The sequence below is a fragment of the Oryzias latipes genome, chromosome 17 (genome assembly GCF_002234675.1).
Source record: "Oryzias latipes chromosome 17, ASM223467v1".
Classification (NCBI taxonomy): domain Eukaryota; kingdom Metazoa; phylum Chordata; class Actinopteri; order Beloniformes; family Adrianichthyidae; genus Oryzias; species Oryzias latipes.
In genome coordinates this window covers 10,654,835-10,663,159 of record NC_019875.2, presented here as the reverse complement: position 1 = coordinate 10,663,159, position 8,325 = coordinate 10,654,835, and positions in this window count along the sequence as shown.

Sequence of the window (8,325 nt, the reverse complement as noted above, 5' to 3'; positions counted from 1 at the left end):
TTATTGAAACAAAATGCGCTCGTAAATGCACACTGAGTATGGCTCAGATGGAATGATGTTGACCAATTGTTGTTAAGAGGGGCGTGACGCCCTTATTTGGGTTGCCAAATTGGTTCAGGTGTGTTGAAGGGGGGATAACAAAAGTGCAGGCAAGTTTCTTTTGCACAACATTCAGAGCGCACGTTGGTACGGAAGGTCTATGAAATGGGTTGCCAGATTTGGGTCTTTCTTTATTTTATTTTTTTCGCCACTTCGGGGCCCTGGTGATGACGGGGGCCCTACGCGGCTGCGTAATTCGCGTATAGGGAGGGCCGGCCATGCTCTGGTGTATGCATGCTGTTTAAATTCCAACACAGAGTTAATATTGAGGAGCCTTTTCTACTCTCTCCCATAAATACTCCTGTGGAGAAAATTTGTCTGACTGGTTATCCTAGGAAAAACAACAAAGCAATACGGGCATTATTTCAAACGAACATTGTTTCACTACCTCGTAGCATGTCTTATTGGAACATGTTTGTTGAAGACATTGCATGGAAGGAGGTTTGGCAAACACCCAATAAATTTTTAATTACTAATAAGGTTAAAGAAGTTTCTTTTAAGATTATCCATAGAATTTACCCAGCTAAAATGTTTATTCAAAACAGATTTAAATTAAACATTGACACACTGTCTAGTTTTGGTTGTAATTCCCCTGAAACAGTTATCCATCTTTTTTGGTATTGTCCCGAAGTTAAGGTGTTTTGGCAGAAGATATGGGATTTTATAAATGATAAAATTGATTCTTGTTTTGTCTTATTGTGGAAAGATGTTTTGTTGGGTCTAATATCAAAAAATATGCAAAAGGACTCTGCTTTTCTTTTAAATCTTTTACTAATTGTGGCTAAATTCCATGTTCATAAATGTAAATTTTCTGGTAGAAAAAACCTTGTTTCACTGTATTCCTTTCTGAATTAAATCAGTATATCATCAGCATTCGAAATTCAGAGAAGCAAAAAGCAATCAGAACATTGTCTGTATGTGATAGTTTCAGTATTTTCTCGTAGAGTTTAACCCCCTGGCTTATTTCTATCTCTATTCTTGTTCTTCTGTTTGTTACAGATGTGTCTTTGATATTTGCAGTTTATGGAGTGATATTTCTGCCACCAAATTTCTAAGTTGAACACAAAACTTTCTAAGTTTTTTGCTCAAAAATTGTTGTTTTGCTTTCAAAAACTTTTTTTTGCTTTCAAAAACGTTTTTTGCGTTTGCAAAACACATTTTCTTGCGTGTGTTGTGTCAAATCTCGCTTTTGTCTTCTCTTTGATTTTGCTGACTACTTTGAGCGCGAATTAGCGTGATATGACTGCCATTGGCATCGCCAAAAAGAAATTCGCATGCGTTGTGTGTCATCTCACTTTTTTCCTATCTTTGCTGAGTTAAGTTTCGGTTTGACGTGACCAAGCTGCCATCAAACAGCTGCTGATTGGTCCAGATTCTAACCAATCACATTGCCATATGACTCTAACATGGTGTCTGCTGCCGAGGCTCAGAGGCTGAAATAGCTCTTTTTACCCTCATTTTTGTATTTTTGGATGAAGGCGTTTTCGTTTTTTTAAATATAATTTTAACAATAATTCATACTTTATTATTTTGAGCATTCGTTCATTTTTATTAAGTCAGATTTTAAAATTTATGGCTGACGATCTCCGATCCCGCCCACTTTCACTGATTGACAGATAGACTCATTCTCCTGAAAAAGCTCTTCATGAAATAAATAAGCCATTGTGAAAAACAGCAACATGAAATAAAAACAAAGCTACTTTGGAAAATATTGATTTTGAAATACGAGCTTCTGAAAAAAGACAGAATCATAATAATATTCCACATGATTAAAAATGAATATTTTAAAACGCTGTTTTAAAATAATGAACAGGTTTTTAAAGCAAAATGAAATATATTGAATAATATAATGGCTTATATAAAATCAGTATGCAGGTTTTTCACCATTTCATGATCTTTTTATATATTTAGAGAGAGAGAGAGAGAGATTTATTGGTTGATTGTGTATTTTCATGAGGCCATATTTATTTATTTAATTAAATATTTATTTATTTAATTATGAACAGTATAGGACTCCATAAGAATGGTTGAAAACGGCAGAAACCCGTACGAACAGAACCGACACAAAGTCCAAAGTCCATGTCTGCCTCCGAGTACCGTCAATATGAGACAAAGACACTTGATTGGTTAGAATCTGGCCCAATCAGCAGGTGTTTGATGGCAGCTTTGTCACTTCAAACCGAAACTTAACTCAGCAAAGATAGGAAAAAAGTGAGATGACACACAACGCATGCAAATTTCTTTTTGGCGATGCCAGTGGCAGTCATATCACGCTAATTCGCGCTCAAAGTAGTCAGCAAAATCAAAGAGAAGACAAAAGCGAGATTTGACACAATGCACGCAAAAAAATGTGTTTTGCAAACTCAAAAAACGTTTTTGAAAGCAAAAAAAAGTTTTTGAAAGCAAAAAAAACAATTTTTGAGCAAAAAAGTTTTGTGTTCAACTTAGAAAGTTTTGTGTGCAACGTGGTGGCAGAAATATCACTCCATAGCAGTTGTGTTTTTTATTGCATACCTGAAAAGTACATCCTTGTAAAATGACATAATGTGCAATAAAGTTGATAAAAAAAAAAAAAAAGATCGGCAGCGCAAGGAATTGTGGGTTACCATTCCCCTTGCCTGTCTAGACGGGCAAAAGGAATTTGGGTTTAACCCTTGTGCTATCCTAGGCACTTTAACATTGGGAGTTGGGTCAACTAGACCCACTAGACAGTGCGCTGAACCTTTTATTTTCAATGATTTGTGATCTTCACTGGTGTCCATGGATTACATGAAATCTTTCCACCTTTATCCACCTTTGTCATGGTAGGGAGAACACATCAATGTAAGGGTGGGGTCATCTAAGATAGCACAAGGTTTAAGTGTGGGTTTTTGTTTAAATTTGTTTAGTTGTTTAGCTGTTTTACTGTGTTTTGTCTAGTTATTTTGTCCTGTTATGTTTAATTCTTTCTGCCCCATTAGTGAGAGGGAGAGAGAGCATGAAGAGTTTTAAGTTTTAGCACCCCTACTGAGGATTGATGTAATGTTAAAGTCTGAGAAAGGGTAATTGATTTCATGCTGTGAATCCATACTGTTTCTTTCTTTTTATTGTCATAAAAATGGAGTATATCTGCAGGCTCAAACGTAAACATATGAGAGTTCAAGGAGTACAATAAATTAAGATGGAAAAACATTTAATTGAGTTGGAGTAATATGACATGTAGTTAGATAAATATGTAAATTTGAGTTGTATAAACAATTATTGAGTTGGATAGACGTAAGAAATTAGGGTGCATAAATTTAACTCAATTACTTTGTCATGGTGGCCTGTCAGACTCCTCCCCCTCCAGCTCTGCTGCTCATTCATCTCAGCTGTGACTACTCAACTCATCAAGCCACCTGCTACAAAAGGAGACCCAGCTTCATCATTCTTTGCTAGTTTGTTAACCCTCCTGAAGCTCTCTACGTCTGGCCCCCTTGGCGCTGTCTGAGCTAATCTTGTCTTGTCCTCTGCACTTCAGGTTTTCCACCTCATGCCACAAATGTCACCTGAGTCTTACCACCTCGAGCAGCAGAAGCCACAGCTCTCCATCGCTGACGCCGCCTGCCATTGCGAGCCACAGTCTCTGTTGTCCTCAAGATCTCCAGCCACGCCACGCACCAAGAACTCAAGCCACGAACTCTGTCTCGCCCCTCGCTCAGGGAGCTCGCCACGAACGGTACCGGAGCCTCCAGCCAAGAGCCGCAGCCACGTCACCCACAGCTTCGCCAGGATCAACCAAAAACTCAAACTTCTTACTAATCCTTCACTAACCTGTCTCTGCCTTCTGGGTTTCAGCACCTGGGTCTGTCCTGCGTTCTAGTCATGACTTACTTGTTAGCAATAGAAGTAATTAATTCAGGTTGGAAAAGTTATATATGTGTAGATGTGTAGATATATATGTTTAAACATGCTTTTTGGAATACCCCCCCTGCTCTGTTTTTGATAACTCATTAAAAAACAAAAATCCAATTGTCAGAATCCTGAACCTGTTCAACTGCAGAAAGATTTCTGTGTTTATTCCATTGTAAGTTGAAGAAACAGTGATGAAGCTGTCTAAGTCTTCATCTGTTCATCTTGACCCAGTTAGGGATCAAGTAAGTTTAGGAAATTAATGTAAAGTGGTCAGATATGAGGGAGTTCAGTAAAGTTTGGATTAGATTTTCAGCTCTAGAGAAAAAAGTGGCTGTTTCAGAGGAATAATGTTATGCTGAAAATAAATATGAAATCTGTGACAAACTGTTTTGCTGTTGTGGCAGCAACACAAAAAAGGAAATCTAAAACTATCCTCATACACTGTAACCTGTGATGTCACCACTTGGTTGTAAACATTCTTTAGTGAGATCCATTCAATCCAGAAATGCTTTAAATTTTTAGTCAAACCTAAACTGTGATTGTGTGAAAACCATGTAAGGAATTGTTGAAAGAAGAACAAATGAAAGAGTCCAATCTCTGCTGAACAGCTTGAAGGTTGAAAAGTTTCTCAGACTGAAAGTTTGCAGAAGTTTAGTTTTTAGAGAGAACAAAACTTTCAGAGTTGAACACCTCCTCTTCCATTTCTATGATATAGAGATTTTGTTCATTATAAAGCATTTTACTACCAAAGCATAAACACACTTTTCCTGATCTCAATGTTTTGATACCAAAAAATCAAAGCTGATCAAAACTGAAATTCATCCATCATCTTTGCTTATTTGATCCTGAGTCCCAGGATTTACTGACAGTCATAAATAAATGTATGTGTTGCTGCTGCCTTCATGAAAAGGCTGGAATTCATAGATGAAGCCACATTGCAGAGGAATCATCAGAGTCTTTGTTGTCTTTGTCCAACATTCCTGTGTCCAGGAAAGAGGTGGACATTTTCCAGTAGATGAACAACACCCACAGACATGTTGCTCCTCCCAAACAGGAAGTCATGTCAATTCAAAACACTCAAAGAAAAGCTCAACAGTTTTCTTTCATAATGTGCAGCTACTTGGATTCTGCATACTCAGCATAAACATGTTTTTTTTCTTTCTTGATGATCCAGAAAAATAGATCAAACTAAAAAAAAGATGAAGTTTAATTTCTTGAAGGTGAAAACTCTGATAATCAGAAAACACTGAAATCAGAACAGTGATCTTTAATAAAGTCTTTCAAACTGAACATGAACAGTTACTTTAAACCCCAAAACAATGAAAAATGAATCTTATCCACTTGAGAAACTATTCAGTGAGTCTCTACTGTTTGAATGGATCTCCACCTGAAGGCTGATGCTCAACTAGACCCTCAGCAACCAAACCAGCAGATGCAGTTAGTTGTTGACTAAAACGTTCATGTTTCTGGATGGCTCTGAACTTTCTCCACCTCAATCAGGAAAAGACAGATGTGATTGTCTTTGGTCCCATGTGGCAACAGTGAGTCAGACCCTATAGTCTCTGGATTCTCTCACTCAATCTGTTTAATCTACTGTCACAAACTCAGGAGTGAAGATGGACAATGGTTTTCATTTGGACAAGCAGATCAGTTCAGTGGTGAGATCCAGCTTCTTTCAGTTCAGGCAGCTGGCTAAAGTCAAATCATTTTTACCAAGAAAGCACTTTGAGACAGTAATTCATGCTTTTGTTACAACTCTATAGATTACTGTAACTCTCTTTCCTTTGGTGTCCCTCACTCATCCTTGGATGTGCCAAGGACACAGCAGAAACTCAGAGGGGACAGAGCATTTGCCGTTGCTGGCCTCATCCTGTGGAATGGAATCCCTCTGCAGGTTAGGCAGGACCGTTCACTGAATGATTTAAATCCAAGTTAAAAACTCACTTTTTCTCCCTCAGTGTGAGATGATGTATTTATTGGTTTTTATCGATTTTTATTTAATTTATTGAATTGATGCTGTTTGTTTTAGTTTGTTGTTTTGTTTTTATCCTGCGTTGTTCAGCACTTTGGTCATCTTCTGCTGTTTTAAAAGCGCTTTATGAATAAAGTTGACTGGACTCATCTTTTCTGGTAAATGGTTTATATTTATAGAACTTTTCTGTACTTTGCTTTAAGGTCCAAAATGCTTTAAAGTTGTTTTTGTTCTCCAATGGAGAACTCTGTTCTGTGCTGAAGAAGGACTTCATGGAGCTGCTGGTTCATCTCTACAGCTGCTGCTCTCCTGAAGTTTTCTGTTTATTCCAGAGACTCCTCATCCTCAGAGAGGAAGAGTCACACTAATGATCTCTCTGACTCTGTTTAAATGTGTTGCTTCTCACTAAAGAGTCTTTCTGTGTTGTTCCATCCATGTTTTTACCAGAGTTGTTTATCTTTAACTCTCCCATCTGGAACTTAACTATCTCTCCACCAACGACATCACTGAGCTTCAGAAAGAAGCATTTTCTAAATGTTCCAGAGTCTCTGTCCTGGACTTTTAGGAACTGATCCTTCCAGAATGTGAATGTGGATTTGAGCTTCTTCATGGTCTACATCTGCAGTTTTCATTGAATCAGCTTCTCTAGTTTCAGAAACACAAACTGCTCTGGTTCAGAGAAATGTTCTGTTCAGACAGAATGGGATTGAAACCCAAAGTGTGGTTTTCTCAGAGGAGCAGAGATCTTTCTGCTTCTGTTTGACTGCATGAAAGCAGCAGAGACCAGAAGTGAGACAGAAACTCTGAGAGTGGAAGTGAGCTCTGAATGCTGAATGTGTCTGTGTTTGGACTCCCAGCAGAACTGTGCTGCTCTCTCATGTTCCTGTGGTTTCAGGAGGAGCAGAAGAAAACAGACTGATGGACTTCAGGATAACTGAACACGTGCACAACTCTACATTTCCTCTTTCATGCTGTCACTTTCTGCATGAATCTTTCATCTAATAACTGCAGGAATATTTGTCATTTTCTTCTCTCATTTCACACAGCAGTTCACCAAGTTCCTCCACTGCAGACAGAGACAGTCATGTTGATCTGAACATTAGAGAAACTCATCATGGAGCTGAAATATGATCCTGATTCACTCAGATGACACTTTAACAGCACACAGGTTTTTGTAACACACTTTCTCACTGTGTGGGTCGGCATCTTTGGATCTGGAACTGGACTGTTTGTAACGGGTAAGAAGAACCATTTCTGCTCCTTCAGCTGTTTGATTGTAGAAAATGTGTTTCAAGTCAGTTTCTGCTGCTTCAGCTTCACATGTTAGTTTGTTCATCATTAGCAGAGAATTCATCAAGCAGCCATTGTTCCAGAAGAAAAGCTGAATCATTTCTGCAAACATGTTGAAATCTCACTGAACAACTAAACTGATTCTTGATTTCTGCAAATCTGAGTGATGTTCCAAATATTTAGAGTTTGATGGTCTCACTGATTCTGGAACATCTGCTGGTTTCTGAGAACAAGATCAGATCTGAGCTTTAACTGAATTGAACTGAAGTTTGGAAACAAAACGGAGGAATACGATCATTTTAAAGTAGATAATGATTCACAAAAAAGTTGTTTAAATTGATCATGACTTTGAAGTTGTTTAAACTAAATTGAAATTATAAATTATACATAAATTTGAATGATTCAAAGCACTTTTCATAATTTATTTTTGAGTGTTTATGATTAGAATAGATGTTTAAATTTAATGTTAAAGCGCTTCGAGCTGCGCAACTGCATGAGAAGCGCTATATCATACATAAAGTTTGATTGATTGATCGATAAAAATTCACAAAAATGTTGTAAAAATGGTTCTTGAATTTTAACTAAGTTAAATAAAATCAAAATAATGCTTTATATATAAATGTATTACATAAATGTAAAAAAAATTGAAAACATTTAACCCTTGTGCTATCCTAGGCACTTTAACGTTGGGAGTTGGGTCATCTAGACCCACTAGACAGTGCTCTGAACCTTTTTTCTTCAATGATTTGTGATCTTCACTGGTGTCCATGGATTACATGAAATCTTTCCACCTTTATCCACCTTTGTCATGGTAGGAAGAACACGTCAATGTAAGGGTGGGGTCATCTAAGATAGCACAAGGGTTAAAGCACTTTACATAATTGAAGTAATTATCATAAAAAAACAAAATACTTTTCTCAGATCAATTATTGTTTATAACTTGTTTCTTTTCTCTAAAATATCTAGAATTTAAAAAGTCATTAATGAAAGATTAAAGGATTTATTTGCTTAACTTAACATGTTTTTTGGTGTCTTTAAGGTCCTTTTCGTTCTTGAATATTTTCAAAAATCTAAAAATAGTTTAAAGTAAA